The following is a 20480-nucleotide window of genomic DNA, read 5'->3' as shown; positions in this document are numbered from 1 at the left end:
ATTCCTTTTTATTATGTCACCCTAACAGGCCTGTGTTTATGCATTAGACACAGCACATATATGTAGATCCAGCCTCTGACCTGATATTTCTTTTCTTTGTTTTAAGTCAATATCAAGCGCCTTAAGTGCCATAGTACCTTTGAAAATCAGTACATTTCCAATATAAGCAAGACATAAATCCAAAACCTGACACACCTTTCATATTGCTTCATTTTTAACATACTATAGCTGTAATGCCAGTGAATCACATACATATAACAATATGGAATATACCATGTCCTAGCTTTTAGGAAATTTTGAAGGAAATTTTGATAAATTCAACAGGTACCAGAAATACCTTAGGTATTGTTTGTGCAGCTATGGTTACAGTTACACGGACTACAATTGCATGTATAGAGGATCCACTTGTATAAATTAAATTCCACTGTAATTAAAAGTTATACAGGTGTGGGAAACTGATAAATAATGATGTGTCTGGTGGTGCTCATTGAAATTCTGACTGGAGGAAATTACAAGGTAAATTAAGGACATCTGGTGCTATATAATGAACCTTGCAGAGAAGTATTTGTGAAAGCAAATTAATTTCCATTATACTCTTTATTGATTTTTCATTATAAAAGAATGATTTTTCCCCCCAAAAAATTTAGGAAGTGAAAATCTTAATAAACTCCATAAGAATGTGAGCAAATGGAGAGAAACTTGATTACTGAATATTTGGTGGGCCACATGTGAGTGTAGGAAGGTATTTGTTTTCCTTTGAGGCTTAGGAAAGTTTCAATATCCATCCAACTGTAAAAATAGTGGAACTATTCAAAGCTAAGACCATGAACATCAGAGGAGTCAAAGGCAATGTCAAGATGATGGACAACTCATGGAATAAGGGCACTTTCATTCAGGAAATGAACTCCCAATCTGATTCTGGAGAATGAGGGCTTCCAGTGAATCTATTTCTAAAATTTAAAAGCAACAATTCTAAAGACAGAAATAATATATTACTTTCTTAGAAGCTTTTAAGTACAAGTTTTAGAAAATTTTAAATATTTCTTATAAATTACTTTAAAGGGGTAATGTTTCAATTGTAAATATATATATATGATTGCTATTAAAAATATGGACTAGTATACTAGCATTGTTCACTGTTGAACAGAAATTCTGCAGCTGGAAATATTAGTTTGACTTTATTTTTGCAAAATATTATCAAATACTATCATATTTGTAGGGTTTTTTCATGCTTAAAACTTTTTTCTTTTAAATTAATTTGGAAATATAAGTTCAATTATATCTTTAATTTGAAAGAACTCAATTTATGAACTTCAAAGAAAAATAGAGAACCAAACTGTAACTATGCTCAGTATATGAGACAACTGAAAATTTTGAAAAGCACTGAATGTGCAATCAGTATCACACTCAAAATGCTTGGCTGCCTTGGAATCAAATTAACAAAAAATGGAAAGGAAAATAAAAGCTCCTTGTGTTCAACATGGTAAACATAAGGCTAAAATTAAATAAACACATATCACAAGACTATACATTCTAGTAATGAACCTGAACTAGATTTCAGATTTTAAAAAAGGACGATGCTAGATTTATCTGCTAGGAGAGACTAAACAGATGAAGAACAGTCAAAAGCAAAACAAAGAGGAAAGAATACGTAGGGGAGTCAGGAAATGCATAAGACATGTCACCAGGGAAAATTCACAAGAATTGTAAATAGACTTTAGATGGCACTTGAGGGCTATGAGACTACAACTGACTGCAAGAGGATAGCTACTGTTATTAATAAAATAGCATCAAAAAGACTGTTTAAATTGTCAAAAAGTCTGAAAAAATGTCATGCGTGTAAAATAACTTGTGCCTTGTGTTTACTCTTTAAAATCTGACCTGTAGTATGAAAAAAAAAAAGAACATCCCTCCTCCTCCAAATCATAAACGAATCCCTCCCTCCTGTGTTTTTATGGAAGACAAAAATTATGAGCAGGAACATAAATTCTTATAAAACCTTTCATGCTTTAATGCTGGACTTGCATCAAAACAGATTGTTGAAAAACAGTTCTTTTTCAAGTGCTGCAGATTGATGAATCCTGGCAAAGTATAAAGCAGAGATGTGATAAAATAAGCAATGTTAATTGGCCAAAAAAGAAATGGAGAAGACTCAAATAGAAATTAATTAATTAAATAAATAAAAATTAAAAGATCCAACTTGTCTGCTGTCACAGATCTGGTATCATTTAAAGAACTTAAAAAGATGGGACTAGCTTTGAAAGATATAATAACAAGAAAAGAGAAAGTCAGACAGAGGCTAATAAAGTCATCACCACTAGTGCCAGAAAATTGAGACCATAAGTGCTACAGCTAAAAACAGTTGCAGCCATATGTGATAACAAGAATAGAAATTGATGAACCTTCTACCTCTAAGCAACCCATTCTTTTTTTCTAACCATTCATCTGAGGTTTCAGTGCTATAGTCTCCACTTCTACACTTAAACTTTGAATTCAGTCAGTCTGTCATACTAACATATCTATCATTTTCACACAGAGGTAGAACTCTCATCAGAGGCCTAGTTATTTAAAAACATCTGATCAAAAACAACATATCATCTTACACCTGCGCTGAAGTCCAAAAATTAATGGGGTTTAATCCTAAGGTCATCTTTGGAGTTCTTGGAATTTTGGATATTTGGGATACTACTTCCTACCCAGACAGATCCTGCATATCCTCACCTTTTCTCTTCTTACTGTTTGTTCAGATGCTGCAGTGACTGACCCTCAGCCACAATCCATTAAAGGTCAAAACGAGATGTCTCAGCTCACCTTCTGGTGTGTGACAAGCAATAAGAATCTTGGGATGGAACTAAGGGCAGCTATTTCAGCGAACAGGTGTTGACATCAAGCAAATATACAATGATTCTGCAAAAGATTTTACTGAAATTTTCCTAAAGATAGAAAAGGAAGCATACGTACAGAAAAGCAGGAAGGAAAAAATATGCACAGCCAGGACATAAATCATTGCTCTGAAGTGAAATTACACATACCCAAATTTTAGATTATGAGGCAAGAGAAAATTGACCTGTAATTAATTAATTGTGAAATTAATCCTGCAGTCCTAAAAGAAAAGTCAAAATTACTGAATCAGTAGGTCAAAATCTTGACAGAAGTTATGAAATGTTCCTTGTAGTGCTGGGCAAAATTATTTCAAAGTATTTAGAACACCTGCATAAAGTAAAGAGACAACATCATGGCTTCAAAAATTAAATATTAATTACTCCAGGGAAAAAAAAGAGTTTCTGGGAAGCCCAAAACAATATGGAAAAACTATGCTTTCTTTTGCCTACTCCTTCACAACAGATAAAAAACTTCCAGTGCACAAAAGCAAAAAAGGAGAAAGCAGTTTAGAAGGATTGTTATGACTGAGCCCCACTTTGTGCTTTTGGTAAAGTTAATTTTTTTCACAGGGTAGTCATAATTCATGCAGTTATGTTGTTAGTGAAGCCTAATAGACCAATAGAGGTAGCTAATACAAAATTTTCTCTGAGTACAAGTTCCATTCTATTCTTCCATTATATATTATTCTTACAAAAAAGAAAAGTAATTTGACAAATTGTGTGTATTTTTATTTTTTCCCCCACTTATGTATAATAATTTGTTTGAATATATGAGCAAACTGTCAGTGCAACTCTTAAATATTATATATGAGATAAGATTGCCTCCCAAACTGTTCCAAATCATATAAATATATTTAACATGTATTTACTTATTCCAACATACACAGAGAATTCAGTGGGGTTTAAGTGTTGCAGTATTTTTTTTAAACAGATTAGTCCACAGAACCGCAGAAGGGTTAAGGGACCTTAAAGGTCATGTAGTTCTTACCCTCCTGCTGTGGGCAGGGATCCTTTTACTGTGTGCATCCCATCAGGGACTGTGGACTAAATGTACATCCATTTCACATAAGTGTTGCCTGATCTGGTGCTCTTCATCCAGTGTATATCTTTGCTCCAGCCTTTTCCCTTTGTCTCTGGGATCTTGGTTTCTTGAAGGACAGTCTTGCAAGCAAAGGCTGAGGCAAAGAAAACCTTTTATATCAGAGCCTTTTCCGGGTCCCCATCTTGTTGGAATGGGCTCACACTTGCCCTAGTCTATCGTTAGTCACCTATGTGCTCACACAAATTCTTGTTTACTTTGACATCTCTGGCCAGATGCAATTCCATTTGGCATTTAGATTTCCTAATTTCATCTCTGGGTGTTCTAACAATGTTTCTGGATTCCTCCCATGTTATCACACCCTACTTGCTTCCTACCCCTATACGACTCTCTTTACCTGATTGAGTTTGATCATCCCCACATGCCACCTGCTATTCTTGTCTAACTTCATATTTACTAGAATTGTTGGACATCATTTAGTATCAGTTAGTATAAGCATGCATGCTGCACTTGTGTTTTTTTCTTTTATTCCTTCTGGACAACATTTTATTCATCTGAAACACTTAGAAAACTCTTTTCAAAAATTCAAATTTGTGAAGGTGAGTGGCTTCTTTTTTTTAATAAGATTTTTCTGGCACAAGGAGAAGACTGCTCTCCATAGTTTATTCATGCTTCCTTCAGGTGTGATTCATCTGTTACAGAATTAAATGCAGTTTGTGCTAGCTGTACAATGACTCAGAACCCTGCATAATTTAGAGTCTATTGTGCTGTGTGTTGTTACAGTGAGGAAAAGCAGCAGTGAGCTTTCAGGTGCTTTTAAACATTGTTTGTTCAGCATGAAAGAACTGATCTAAAATACAGTGGTTACAGTGTTGCTTGTATATATTTGTATTTTGGAAAAGATAGCTGTATCCAATTATAACCTTGCCATGATGTTCATCTTCATACAAGGCATGAAAACAGGTAACCACAGCAGCATCAGCGACAGAGCGAGTAGTTTAACCTTGGTGTGTGTTCTCCTACACCCACACCTCAGAGCAACCTGCTGGACACAAGACACCTTAATCACCTGCAGTCACAGTATAGATATAATACCAAAGATCTTGAGCAACAGCATCTTCAGTGAAAAAAACTCTGAGGACTTTTGGCATCTCTCCATTTAAGGCATAGTGTTACAGGGAGATCTGGAAGAGACAGCATCCTTTTTTGCCCCTCATGTATTAATAAGTCTTGTGAAAAAAAGTAATTCCATTTCAGGAGATGCTTTTTTCCCTTTTTCCTTTCTGCTATCGACATTGTACTTATGCCTCTTGTAGAGAGAACAGAAATGTTAAACTATTAAAATGTTTATATTTTTTGATATATTGTTCTACCTATTGCTAGAATCCTCCATATAATTTGCTTGGAAATCTTGAGCAGGAAAAATGAGCAGTTTGAAACAGATTTTAAAATTACTAGACAAAATAAATTTTAAATTTTAGTTTTAACTATGTATGCATGACAATATTCTTGTTCAGAATCCAAATCTGAAGTAAAAGTTCCACCTTCCCTTTTGAAAATGTATGTCCTAATGACATCAGCTATGAGATATTCTATAAAGTTAGCATTCTTCAGAACAGGTGCTTGTGTCTGGTCTGCAAGACAGAGTCAGCATGGGCAATAAAAGATGACATCACCTTGACAAAATTTTAAAATAAAATCTTGACTAATAAGATCCTCTTCTGGGACTTGGAAGACATTCATTAGCACCAGGTGGATAGGATCAGCTCCTTTTGTCTCCTTAGAAATTTTTAATAGAGACATAACTCCTGTTGTCCTAAAGTTTGTGTTAGGGACATCCTAAATATATGATTTAAGGCAAGAAATTATGGTTTCTGTTGTCACTGTACATTTTAAGCAAATGACAGAATCCATTTTGTGTTTTCTAACAAACCTGTTTATTGCAAACCTTTTCCTACATGAACAGATGTACCAGTAGTATTTGTGTTTTCTAAAAGAGATAGAAAGATAAAGGTTACTGACTGATTACAGATTTGTAGTAATTTTTAAAAAATGACTGTCTGAGACAGAGTGTATTATATCTGAAATTTTCAGTGTTTGAGGGTTGTTTAAAAGTAAAATCAGTTAAAATGTGAAGCTATAGGCTAAATTTTCACCTAAGCACAGGGTCACCAAGTTGTAGTCCAAGAAAAGAAAAATGCTTCAGTCTTTTGTCCAGTGTAATTGCAAGTAAAATAGTTTGTAGCTGTCTTTCATAGGATCAAATTACTGACTTTTCCCCAGGCTTGAGTAGTCAAGTATTGATAAAGAATAAAATGTTGGTTCCTTTCTCGCTACTGATCATGGAGTGAGGGTTCACAGCATATGTACAAATACAAAAACAAAAAAAAAAAGCACAAGAGACCAACCAAAAAAATGCAAACACACAAACAAAACTTAATTCCCTCTTATTTGAACAATTTACCTGCAACCATATAAAATTTAATTTTCCATAATTCGGAAAATGACTAAACAAGGAAACAAAACCAAGAGAACAAAATGTTGACATTTCAAAAGTCATTGTAGATCATCTGCAGGCCTCCTAAATGTAGGCCAATATTTCTCTGAACTTAGCTGAACTTTGGATGAAGTTTATTTGTAGAGCTGTCAGTAAGCCATTTGACATAAAGATATATAAAATTTATATAAAATTCATCAATTTAGGAATAATTAGGTTAAAGTCCCATCTTAGAAATGCTTTGTTTATTAGAAATAGATGAATCAATTTAATTCTAAGACTAACAGAACAGACATCTTCAGAGATGATTTTTTCTTTATAAAGAAGGGCAGGTAGTGCTGTTATTGCATGCTTCAGGGTTTAGGTTGTTTAGTCCTATATTCCTTTACAAATATATGTGTTTGTTACCAAGTACTTTTAATAATGTCTTTTTTTTATATATTTTCTTGAAGTCATATTCTCAAATATAAACTTTTCATGTGAAAAAGTTTAATATTTTAAATTTCATTTACCATTAGCAAATACTTTAATTCCTTTGACACTTGCATTAAGTACTGTGAGTTGACACGGAATGCACTCACTCCTTTCTTTTGTTGTTTATTTTACACTGTGTGGATTTCCTAATGTCTATGGAAAATTATAAATAAGCAAAAATGTATAAACTAGGGTAAAACAAATAGTATCAAGAAAGGCATAAGAAGACTATAGTTCAAGTCTAGAGAATAAAAAATAACCATTTATTATGATAACAGGGTTGTCATAACCTTTTCTCTCTACATAGAGTGGGTGATGGCTATATCTGCCATCCCTCAGTGTGTGAGGGTCTAAAAAAGTGGCACTAAATGCAAAATACTGTTAAACAACTGCTGTTATAGTTAAAAACTGTTATAACTGCTGTTATAACAGTTAAAAACATTTATAAGATTTTAAATGAACTAGCCAAAATTTAGTTCCTTCCTCCTTCTTGCTTTTATTTTATCTGTGATTATGTCAGAAGACAGGATGACCAACAGTTGCATTCTAAAATATACTGTCACCATTTTCTTGTACTTCTTTAATATTATTTTCTTTTTGTTTTCCTTCTCAAAACTAAAGAATAGTTTGGTTGGAAGGTATCTTTGAACATCATCTAGCTCAAACATCTGCAATGAGCAGTAGTATCTCCAGCTAAATCAGGAGACTTTTGAAGAAAGACCAAAAATTCCCTCACTGCAGAAAGGACAGCTTAGACTTCATGATGGTAGTTTCATATAACCTCAATTAGTTGTCTTAACTAACACACTGATGCAGCAGCTGTGCAAACAGAATACTTATAAGAATACTTGTTTTTTTATATTTTCCTAATTTTCATAATGGACATTATTCATTGCCTTTCCATCCCCATTTCAACAGACTGTTCATTTCATCTACTTCTTTGTTGACTGCTTTCTGGAACATTTCCATTCCTTGGGATATTGGCCTACAGGTCCAATATTTTAATGGTCATGATATGGTAGAATAGTATGAGAGCTCCTTTTACTTTCCAAAATTATGTCTGGCATCCTGTAGAACTTGCATCTTGCAATCCATTGCTTGCTCCTACTAATGTTGAGCACAAATTACAAAAAAAATCTTTAGGTACTGCTGCAGTTTTAAATCCACCATGTTGTTTCAGTCTCACAATTGTTATTGCTACTGGTAATAATAGTATATCAGCATATTCTCTGTGATTTACATTCATACTATGAAGTCCAGGTGTTAGACTCTTTTTAACATCCTCCACTCTCTGTAAGAAGACGTGGGACAAAAGGTAAAGATAATTAAAATAATTAGAAAAGTTCAAGTATGAGATTTGTGGTAAATACCAAAGAAAATCCCAGTCTGCAGTAGGATATTGATATGTTAATTAGCTTGTACTTTCACTAAAAGGAAATGTTAAATAAGGTCTCCACACATTTAATAAGCAGAACAGCTTGAACAATTCTTATCCTTAATCTAAGAAATACTTCCATGAAATAATTCTTTGCATTTATTACCTCATTTTTATAGCAATATAGTCTTATATTTGACAAAGGTAAGTAAAATTATTATTAAATTTAATATTTGAACAGGAATATTTCTTTTTAGTTTTATAGAGCGTTTATAATAGTGCTTTGGCTGAAAACGGAGATAGAAATTTGAAAATAATTTAGATATGAGTCTGGGAATGTCACACCCTTGCTTATTGCACTTAAGATGCAAACCAAGTTTCAAGGGCTACCTTTTGACCTTCCACTTGGTGCTGATCTGCCATATTAGACATTTGAGATAAGAGATAAATTTATAATGCAATCAGTTTTGTTATTGTAAAGTCCATACTCATTCATTTAAAGAGGAATTGAGAATATCTGTTTTCTGGAATTTCAGGAGGAGATAGTGCTTATGTCTATGTACACTGCTCCTCTTCCATTTTGGAAACAAAGTTCCAAAATTATCCCATATTGTTTTAGTTACATTTCTCTTATTTATTTTGTGTCTTTAATGTCTTTGCTTCTGCTTGTTCCCTTTCAGCTTAGTCTTTTGTCTCTTTCACATATAAGAAAATTTTGTCAAACAATATTCAATAAAATATCTAAGACTAAATATGGTTCATGGATTTTTTTTAATTGATTTAATATATGCTTGAAGAGTCCCTTTATTACCAATTGCTTCTGTAGCAGATTACCTGGTATGTAAAAAAAATCAGATATATTTTTACAATTAATTAAATAAAAGGGTGCTTAATTATCCCCTATCCACGCCAGCTCTTATTTATTAGGAAATGTGATCTGCATGTTAGATTGCACAGGACCATGTGAATGGAGCCCAATGGCCTTGGGAAGCAGTAGGCATTTGGCTGGGAGAAGAGATTCCTTTCATCACTGCAGCAGGTGCCACACGTACAGCAACTAGCACGCTCATATCCCTGAGCATACGCTTGTTTGCCTTTACTCCATGACTGCGCCATTTTCCTTCAAGAAAACACATAAACTGTGCCTGAATATCTCTTCTGTGTGCATTCAGTTTGGTAGGGGGGGTGACAAAGCGAAACAAATTCCAACAGCTTTGATTTAGTTTTTGGTTTTTATTTATCAATAATCCACTGAGAACTGCAGTATCTGTGGACTCATCTAGCTCTGAAGCAAAGAGGCAGCTGCTCTTGATTCTAGGAAGAACTGTGTTTTGAAATATTTCAATATTATAATATCCAAATATCCAAAAAATTTTGTCCAAAGCTAGGCTGGGCCTAATTGATAAAGCTTTTTTCTTTTAACATGGTTGTTACCCTATCTCTTTCAAAATATAGCACCAGGTTTTCTGTGTCTGTGAATTTCTTCAGGCCAAAGTGTTACATGTTATATAGAAAAAGATGCTTGAACAATTCAGTAAATGACAGAAGAGAGCCAAAATTTCTCTTTTACTGCTAGTTCTCTTACACCAAATTCACACTTCTTTCTTTTAAAGTAGGTATGCGTTCATAAAGGTATAATAAAGACTTAATTTTTAAGTTTCAAAAATTTCAGTAAATTTCAAAAAATCTGAAATTCAAGGAATATCATTGGCTGATTTAGATCGAATAACACTAGAATATAATTTGGTTGTGTCACATACTGCATCTACTTTCCACTGCCCCCAGCTTTTTCACTAAGTCTGGGAGAGGTTTTGCCTTATTTGATGAATTTGTAAGAACCCTGAGGGTTTGGTTTTTTACTCTTTCTGTCTCAAGTCACTCACAATAGTAACTAAAATGTGTGATTCACTTCAAGATCTATTGACAGTTTTTCTGACATGTTGCAGAGTGCTAGATTGTAAAATAAAAACACCTAAAAGTAAAAGCACGATATGATAGCAACTTTTTTGAAAGTACTATGAGACAATAACAGAGAGTCCAAAAATACCTATGGTCAATTGTGATCACTAAAAGAATACAACCCTGGGACATACCTGTTCTCAGGGATAACAGCAAGGAGCAAGACTTTAATGTATACAAAACATTCTCTGGGTAATAAAGGTCAGATACAGACTGGAATTTGTTGAGCAGTGTTGACAGGGAAGGTAATTAGACAGTGAAACAAACACATAAAAGTCCCTCTAAAGAATTTCATTGATATTCTGCTTTTGACTATCTATGGCTGAAATTAAGAAAAGCTTAGTCTACTCAAAAATTATTTTTGCTTATTAAGGACCCTACTGGCTGCACACCAATATTCTTTGGCAAATAAAATGCTTCAGAAGTGTTCAGACACATGATCTCTCAGCTTGGTATTTTTTGAAAAAATTCAGTATTTTCCCAAACAACGTTGTGTGAGACTCAGGGGTGAGGGACATTTTGTACAGTTTGGTAATGCATCAGCATGGTTGGACTTGCTTTTATAAATCTATGTGAGATACCAAACTAAAACCACTGGTTTGGAGGAATCATGTGTGATGTCCCACCCTTACAGGGATGGTAACGCTCAAGACTTGTAAATGCTCATGGTTGAAATGAATGACAAAATTCAGAAGGCCCACAAAACAATCAGAAAATTTTCTTAGTAAATTATACACTTGGCATGTAAATTGGTGCGATTGGTGTGTTAGTCCCTGATGTATTATATAAGTACATGGCAGAAGATTTTTGGATAAAGCACTAGGGTGAAAGGGAAGAGAGAAAGGAAGAAATTAATTCAAAGTGGGGGAAGGAAGAGGGGAGGTAGACACACACACACCCACAAACAGTGACAGAGAAGGAAAAAAAAAAAAAAAGAAAAAAAAAAAGAGAAAGAGAAAGAGAAAGAGAAAGAGAAAGAGAAAGAGAAAGAGAAAGAGAAAGAGAAAGAGAAAGAGAAAGAGAAAGAGAAAGAGAAAGAGAAAGAGAAAGAGAAAGAGAAAGAGAAAGAGAAAGAGAAAGAGAAAGAAAAAAAGAAGAGAAAGAAAAGAGTAAAAAGGAAGAGAGAAGAAAAGAGGAAAAGGGAAGGGAAGGGAAGGGAAGGGAAGGGAAGGGAAGGGAAGGGAAGGGAAGGGAAGGGAAGGGAAGGGAAAGGGAAGGGAAGGGAAGGGAAGGGAAGGGAAGGGAAGGAAGGGAAGGGAAGGGGAAGGGAAGGGAAGGGAAGGGAAGGGAAGGGAAGGGAAGGGAAGGGAAGGAAGGAAGGGAAGGGAAGGGAAGGGAAGGGAAGGGAAGGGAAGGGAAGGGAAGGGAAGGGAAGATCTAGCTGCTTCCAGGTCTTGGAGGCCCCACTTGGACTTGGGCAGGGCGTCTTTTTATGGACAGATTTCTCCAGTTGGAAGATAGGTTTCTTGGGTTTTATGCAAATCAGCTGTCATGTGCAGTCTGTTTCTCAGGCCACTTTTGAAATGGGGTAGAAGGGTCCTTGGTATTCTCTATCCACCCCTACAGTCCATGCCCACTTCTTGGCCTAATTCTTGTGCTTGTGCTGTATACTGCCAGGAAGGATGTTTTTCCCAGAGAAGTGCTGCTTGGCCTCTCTGTCCACTTAGATCCCCCTTTCCAGCCAAATCTTGTTCTTTCTTAGGACATCTTAATACCAACTGTCCTTGGTTGACTCCACAGCCATCCAGTTATCAGTGCTCGAGATATACATTTTAGCCCATAATCTTCTGGGAATTGAGAGCTCAAAGGGTCTCACTTTGGACCACTGTTTATAACATCCCAGGAGTGGACTTTAGTCTTTAATAATTTTCCATCCTGGCCTCCATTTGACTCAGTAACTTTCTTTGAAGTTTCAATAACAAAAGTGTTATTCCACTTGGGTTTTTATTCAGGCAAGAAATTTAAGTTTTCAAGGCTGTTCATTAAAAAGCAGCTCTTCTGGATCACACACAGAAAATGGTTCAGTTAAGTTCAAGAGGGGCTTAGTAAAGAGGCCTGGCAGAGGGAATACACCACCATAAATGACCCCATGAATAAAGTCAGCTTCTCTGGACCTCTGCATGAATTGATGCTTTGAGAGCAGGGGCTGAGATATAAAATAACAGCCTATTTTGTTGCATTTTATAGAACAAGACAGGAATTTGTTCTTGTATGGAAGAGATCATGATGGCTTCCAGATGCTCACAGATTAGAATGGAAATTCATTATTATCTAAGCAGAGCACTAGGAATAAGCTATAGCAACCCTTCATGACACTAAACCATTTTCCACAATATTCATACAGTCAAAAAGCTGCAAAATAAGCTTCATACAGATAAAAGGTCTGAAAAGAGAGAAGTTCACAGGCCGAAGAGTATCCTTTGTAAGATCTTAAATGTCCGCTGTAGTTTCTGGGTACACAACTAATTACCAGATAAATTTGGCCTCTGTGGCCTTTGTTGACTGATTTTCTTTTACAGCAGGGGGTTCAGATTAGCCATCCATCAGTGCCCTGCAGTTCAGTCTGATCACATAATGTATCCCAACCAGAAACTGGCTTCTTAGTCTTAGCATGCCATCTTTTTAGCAGGTTCTGTCACATGTGATGAAATAAAATGGAAATAAATCCAGTTTAAAACACCCTTAAAAATGTATGAGAATTTGAAAGAGCTAGGTTTTTATAATTCTCTCTTCTCATCTCCCTGCAACAACTGTAGTTATGGATCTGACTGCATTGTTTCCTTTAGATTTTATACTTATATTAATCTACCTATGATTTTATTAGGATTTGGAGGTAAGAACCTAAAAATAATATTTATCTATACCATAATTTTGCACTGATTACTAATCATGATTTTATCATGATTACTAATTCTTTTTTTTACAAGGAACTTTCTGCTCAAACTGAAAGCCAAAGAAATGATAATACATGAAATCTCTATTGTAGGAAAGACTGCAAATATAAATTATGTTTCTGAAACATTCCCCATGGCACATATGCCCAGTGTCAGAAACATGAACACTTCATAACATTACTTTTATGAAGTGAAGACTTTAAAGGCTTTGCCTGCTTTGGCCAGGGTGCAATAAATATCTAAATCTCTATTTCTAATCAGTCTTGATCTATTTGGAAGAGCTTGTCTGGATTTTTTTTCATCCTTTTCTCCAGTGCTAACACTTAGCATTGCAAAATATGACAAACATTAGTAAATTAAAAGCATGGCATTATTCCACAAAAGTCTGAATGTTTTCTAAGCCCAGTAACAATATCTGTCACCATAAATTCTCACTGGTAAAAGTGTGGAATTATGAACAATTGATGTCTTGATTCTCTGACTGGAACAAATGATCAGGGAATACCAGTCTTGGGTATTTATGCTGCATTATTTTTAAAGTCCAGTTGAAATGGAAATATTAATAGGACATCTCAAAGTCTGCATAGATTGTGGGTATCAAGATCTGGGTAAGATTTTATCTCTTTCTGCCATTAAATCCTACATGTCACCTTTCTCCTTTAGCCTGGACTACTTAGCATGTACTAATATTATAGGATCATCAAATCTTCAGGGCTGGAAGAGACATTTAGGATCACCAATTACAACCATCTACTCAGCACTACCACAGTAATCCCTAAACCACTAAACCACAACACCCAGCACCAGATCCAAACATCTCTTAAACATCTCCAGGCAGGATGACTCCAGAGACATGACAACCTCCCAGAGCAGCCTATTCCAATGCCTGACCAGCCTTATAGTGAAAAAACTTTTTCCCAATATCTAAACTGAACTTTCCTTTTCTCACCTTAAGGTAATTTTTCCTGGTCCTCTCACGGCAGGCACAGCAGAGGAAACCAGCTACAATCCTTGCTACAATCTCCTTTCAGGTACTTGGAGAGAGCAGTGAATCCCCCCTTAGCCTCCTCTTCTCGAGACCAAAGAAACCCAACTCCCTCAGTCATTCCTCATACAATGCATTTGCTAGACCCTTCATGATGTGCCCTTGTTCTTTTCTGGACATACTCCAGCACCTCAATGTCCTTTTCAAAGTGAGAGGCCCAGAACTGAATGCAGGACTCCAGGTGTGGCCTCACCACTGCTGAGTACAGGGAAATGATCCCTTACTCGTCCTGCTGGCTGCACCATTCTTGATAAGCTGTGCACAGCACACACTGTTGGCTCATATACCTTTAGGGAATTCCTTAAATTGATCATCAGGAGCCCATCATATCATTATCTTGCAGTCCTACAAGCATTAGGTTTATCGTCACACTTCATTTCCTACGTGGAAGGATGAGTTGTGAGCATCTATCTTAAGGAATGGGACTGCAGGCTAGTTTTCACAGGTGGTGTCAAAGTGTCTTTCTTTAGTAGTATGAAGTACTAGACTCAAGAGTTTACAAAATTTATAAAGCAGCCTTAGATTTCCATTTTTTGCTGTTGAGATTCAAGACTTTTACAAGCTGAACTTGCCTATTTTAGTTCATATACCTGCCCACCTTAAGTTTTTGCAAAAGGTAGATGCTGGGACTTTAACCAAAACAATATAAATAGTTCCTTCAATTATTGCTCAATTTGGTTTAAGGTTTTGAAAATTTTCTGGAATGTTTACCTGAAGATTTAAAAAACCCACATTTACTTTGATAGTCTCTGTCTTCAAGGTTTCTATATTTAAAATAAATAAATTAAAACCAAATTGAGGAATAAGAAGAATCACTAATTATTTTGGTTGGTTGGTTGGTTGGTTGGTTGGTTGGGTTTTGGCTGTTTTGGCTTGGTTTTTGTTTTCTTTGAGGGGGTCTTGGGGGATGTTGTTTGTTTGGTGTGGTTTGTGTTGTGTTGGGGATTTTTTAAGTTGGTTTTTGGTTAGTTTTTTGTTTTGTTTTTATTTTTCATTTTTCTCTGAAATACATTTAGTTGTCTAAGTCTTGTGCTGGATCTGGTCTTCTATTTATTATAAGGTTTGGTGAAATCCAAGACTTTGAAGAACACAATAAATCGCTAAATAGTTGATGGGGTTTTTTCTCTCTCTATTTATCTATCACTAAGAGCTGCACATCTGAATGTGTATGCTTCTGCCTATCTCTTGTGGTTTTGGGTTCTTTCAAAATAGTTCCTATTTTGAAAACTCTTCTATGAATCAGATTAAAATAGTCTGCATTGTGATAAATGAAAAATAAATGCTTTAACAGTAGGAGTACTATAGAATTTAAAGCAAAATAAATAACTACTTTTACATGGAAAAAAAAGTTAATTTTCAAAGCTCAGTTTTAAAATCAAAATCTTCCTTATTTTCACTATACCTGGATATTCTGCTTCTTAGAAAAAATTTAATTGGTTATTACCATACCAGTATCGGTAAACTGGTTTCCAGAAGACAAAAAAAAAAAACCACACTGTACTATAAACTGTGCTTCTAAGAGACTATTTTCTTCAGACATTATTTCTTAACACAGCGACATTTCTTCATATTAGTCTTTAAAAATCTTAATTTCTTGCATTCCCTTTAAATATAGCACAAAATTCAGAGGATTAAGTATGCATACTCTCACACAAACACAGAAATAAGATACTGTTATCTCTTTTTAAAAATTGCTATTAATGTCTGATAGCTTATTACTATCAGGAGGGCAGCTGCTGGTAATTAACTCATTCTGAAAATAAACAAAGATGGGAGATACTCCTATAATGCCTTAAGAGGATCCTTAGGTCTCATTCTAATTCTTGTGATCTGTAAAATCTGCCATACGAGAACACCATAGACATTTGTCAACTATGGAGAACTAGCAGTCACAATAATAACTGCTGTAATATTGCAGATTATTTGCATTCTTAGTGTATAAAAGTTCTTTCAGTTGTATACAAATTGACACTTAGCAATAGAGTTTGAACAGTATTGCACCAGTGAACATCTCAGTTCAGCCTCAGAAGCATTGGGAAGACATTATATTGGAACAATTCTCACTATATTTTGTTTATTATTCTAATGAAAGTCAAGAAAATATCCATGCTCAATCCAATAAGATTCAAAATAGACCATGAAAACTTCATAAAACACCCACTGTGTATGTGGCATTGTAACTTACATTTCTTTCATGTCACAGTTTTTGATCTGAGTGACAGTTAATTTTGCAATTGCATTTGCTTTGCATATTATAAACCAAGTCCTGCAAAGGGATGTCTTCAACTTACATTGACCTCAAGGGAATAATTCCTTACAGTTTGCTATGGTTTCTTGGAAACGCAAAGATGATTACTGTTTTTTTTGCTCTGTTTTCCAAACCCTGCTGGCTTTAGGACCTGGAATCTTCTGGTAGAATTTTGTGTCCAGGACTTAATGACTCTGATCCTATTTCTATTTTTTTTTTAACTTTTAAAATTCCAAAGAGGCCGAAAGATACCTGAGGGAGGAGAAACTGCTATTTATTGATGCATACAAGTGGATGTCTTGAGGAATTATGTTCAGGATCAAACCAGACAATGGTTTCTATGTTGCCATGGTTAAATAAATTCTGTGGGCATGCAAGGCTGGCATTACATTAGAAGAAGGACAGTGGTAAACAGGGATAAATTTAGATTAAGTGGAGAAGATAACTATTGAAAAGATTTCTATAGAGACACGAGTGAAGACAGATTGTTCAGTGCTGCAGAAAAAGTTGCAAAGTTTTCTGTGAAAGAATAGGATGGAAAACCATCAATTTTAGGCTAAACATCAAGATTTTCATAGCAGTCTTTAAAGAATGGAAGTTGTATATTGTCCTGGTTTAGGGCAAATTTGGGAGAGAATCTCCAAAGGAGGGACCCTCCAGAAAGCAAACCCACACGGCCCCTTCCCCCCCCGCCACTGCTTCGAGAAGAATTCCTCAGAGAGAAGTGGGAAGAACCTGTTCATTTAACAGGCACAGCACCCCCCAGCACACAAAATGAACAATACCGGATGACACCCCTTTTTCACCGCTCTGAAAAAGATGACAAATTCAGAAAGTCTCTCTTAGGGGTGGTCACTCTGTTATCAGTCCCTCCGGTGCTGGGGCAGCTGCTGCAGCCATGAGGTACAAACTCTCCGTGTTCCCAGGTCCCAGTCCGGAGCAGGTTCAAGTAGGTCCAAAAAGGAAAGGAGAAACAGTCCAGGAAGGAATTTGGACTGTTTAGCTAAACTAACTAATGAGTAGAAGCAAGAGCAAGCAGAAGCAAAGCAGAAGCAAGAGTGGGAGGAAAGCAAAAAGCCAGGCAAAAAGCAAAAAGCAGCACTATGTACTGTCCCGTCTGTATGTCCCGCCAGCCATAGGGGAGTGTTTGATAAGAAACCAAAACAAAACATTCGCTCTTCAGATCCAGTCTTGAAGGCACAGAACATAATATCCAGCATAAACAGCACACACGAATGCGGATACAAGCATCCTAACGTCACCCTAGGATACCTAGGGCACGTCACCCTAAGTTGCTTTAGTGGAACTCATTAAAAACAGCTCAGAATCTGGTGTAAATGTATGCCCTCTGTCTAGTAAATCTATCAGTTGATTGGATTCTATATTGAGAGTTTTATTATTTTGTAATTATATGTTTAGAAAAAACATACCTTTAAAGTACTTTTTCACGTATTTCTGGAACAAAAATTAAAATTAATAGGTAAATTTTGTCCAGCATTATGGGTGAAAAGGAAAATTTAGATGAAAACTTTATGCAAATATAATTGTACTAAAATCTAAACATGTAGAACAGGTGACATAATTTTAGAGTTATATTTTAATAACAAAGACAGAAAATAACCTTTCCTGAAATGCAGAAATCTGACTTGTCTTCTTGATCACATCATAATTAGTCTACTTAACTTTTTTTTACTTTAGCTTAACTTTTTTTCACTTTAGCTTAACTTTTTTTCTGTGACTCAACCTATAATTTCCCATGAGCAAGTCTACTATCTGCAAATCTTTGCTTTAAATCTTTAGATGCCAAGGAGATGTTGCTTAGTTTCTGTTAAGGCAGATTTTTTTAAGTCCAAAAGCTCTCAGGAGTATTAGGGCTTCTAATCACACAATAATTGCTATCTATCTGCAATATTCAGGTTTGATGCAGTGTTGTTTCTGCATCAAACAGAATGCTAACATCAAACAGAATAACTAAGTCTAGTTATTTCTAGACATGGAGTAATCTAGATTACAGTCTGGAATGAGAGAACTGAGAATGTCCTGGGGATCTGTTTGTGTACCCCATAGAGGGAGAACAGATTGGTAACTCTATAGGTCTATCAGAGGTGTGAAACAAACCAGACCTCTCTGCAGACTGTGTGACACCATTTTATCAGCATGGTATATTGATCTGTAAAAGATAGTCGTGGTTCAAATAAAAGGGAATACTGTGCTGTGACCAAGGGTATGTGAGAAGGACTAAATAATTTGCATGTTTCAAATTCCATCAAATCATTGACACAGATAAATTCTGTGTCAATGAGAATAAAAAAAAATCATGTAGCATGCATAATGACTTGAATCTTACAACTCTGGAATTGATTTCAGGATACTTTCTGTTGCAATTGCTCTGATAAAGCCATTCCTGTTAGTCATAGTAATATTTTAGCAAATGGCAGGGGCACCTTCTGGGGGATTCATGTCATATTATCCCCTCTCTGTGTGTGCTATCTCTGAAATTAAAACAACGTAAAACACAACAAAATTGGGAAAAAAATTACTTAAAATGAAAAGAATAAAAAACATATAAAATTGAAAATAAAAGGGGAAATATTTCTTGGGCATGCTGTGTAAAGAGTTTTTTGATTACTAAGGGTCTTGTTCTGTCATAGTCTCTAAATATAGCATTTATGTACAGTGCATTGGTAAGTTTACAGACAGTTCTCATTTAGAGAAGAATAAAAACTAAAACGTATAAAAACATCTTGAGTTTTTCCATACAACTTTTATATCTAGCCTTGCATCCTGTTTCCGGTAATGGCTGTATAAGTCACTTCCCAGGAAAATGTATCACTTTAGAATAATAGAACAGTTGGAAGGTACAGCTTCCACAGGACCAGATTGGTCAGAGCCTCATCCAGCCTGACCTTGAATACTTCGAGGGATGCACTTCCGGCCGTGTTTCTGTGTCACACCACCCCTAAAGGGTTTTCTCCCTAATATCTAATCTAAACCTAGTCCCTTTCAGTTTAAAGCCATTCCCTCTTGTCCTATCATTGTACTCCATGAAAAAGGGTCCATTTACTCTAATCCTTTTCAGGTATTGGAAAGCTGCTCTAAGGTCTCTGCACTCTTCTCCATGCTGAAGAGCTCCATCTCTCTCAGCCCCTTTTCAGAGAAGATCTGCTTGCTCCAGCCTCTGATCATATCATGGCCCTCCTATGGACATACTTCAACAGGTCCACATACTTCTTGTGTTGGGGGTTCTAGAGCTGGGTAAAGAACTCCAGGTGCAGATCTCATGAGAGGAGCAGAGAGGGAGCATTAAATCCCTCCAGCCTGTTGGCCAAGCTGCTTTTGATGCAACCCAGGATGTGGTTGGCTTTCTGGGCTGGGAGTGCAGATTGCAGGCTCATTCAGTTTTTCATTCACCAATATCCTCAAGAAGTTCTGCTCAAGGTTACTCTCAATCTAATTTTTGCCCAGTGTGAATCCACATTTGGGATTGTCAAGAGTCAAGTGCAGGACTTGGCCTTCTTGCCTTCAGAAACTATCTGAGGTTTACACACGCCCACCTCTCAAGCCTGTCAAAGTCACTCAGGAAGGCATCCCTTCCCTCTAGAGTATAAACACAGCACAAAACTTGGTGTCATCCCTTTTTCCAGCCAGTGGAAACTTCACTAGTCTGTCATAACTGTCCGAACATGACAGACAGAGGCTTAGCATTTGACTGTTTCCTCGTGACCCCTGGATACATCTTACCAGATCCCATGGACTTGTGCTGTTTCTGGTACTTTATACTCCCAGTCCCTGCCTTTTAAATTTGTGAATTGGGCAGTCTGGCTGGAGCACTTGCTGGTGCAGACTGAGGCAAAAGAATTATGGAATATTAAAACTCAATAGACATTTGAACTAAAATATGCAATCTTACTACTAAATATTGATTTTAGGTTTTTTTTGCCATGTTGGGTGACTTTTTAAATTACTAAAAAGCTTTTAGAAAATACAATGTCAATAATGTGATCATCAAAACTCATAACAATACCAGTCCTAATTTTTTTCTGGTATCCTAAAGAGAAATTTTTTCT

This window comes from Camarhynchus parvulus, chromosome 2, assembly GCF_901933205.1.
Source record: "Camarhynchus parvulus chromosome 2, STF_HiC, whole genome shotgun sequence".
Taxonomy (NCBI): domain Eukaryota; kingdom Metazoa; phylum Chordata; class Aves; order Passeriformes; family Thraupidae; genus Camarhynchus; species Camarhynchus parvulus.
This window is presented reverse-complemented; position numbering follows the sequence as displayed.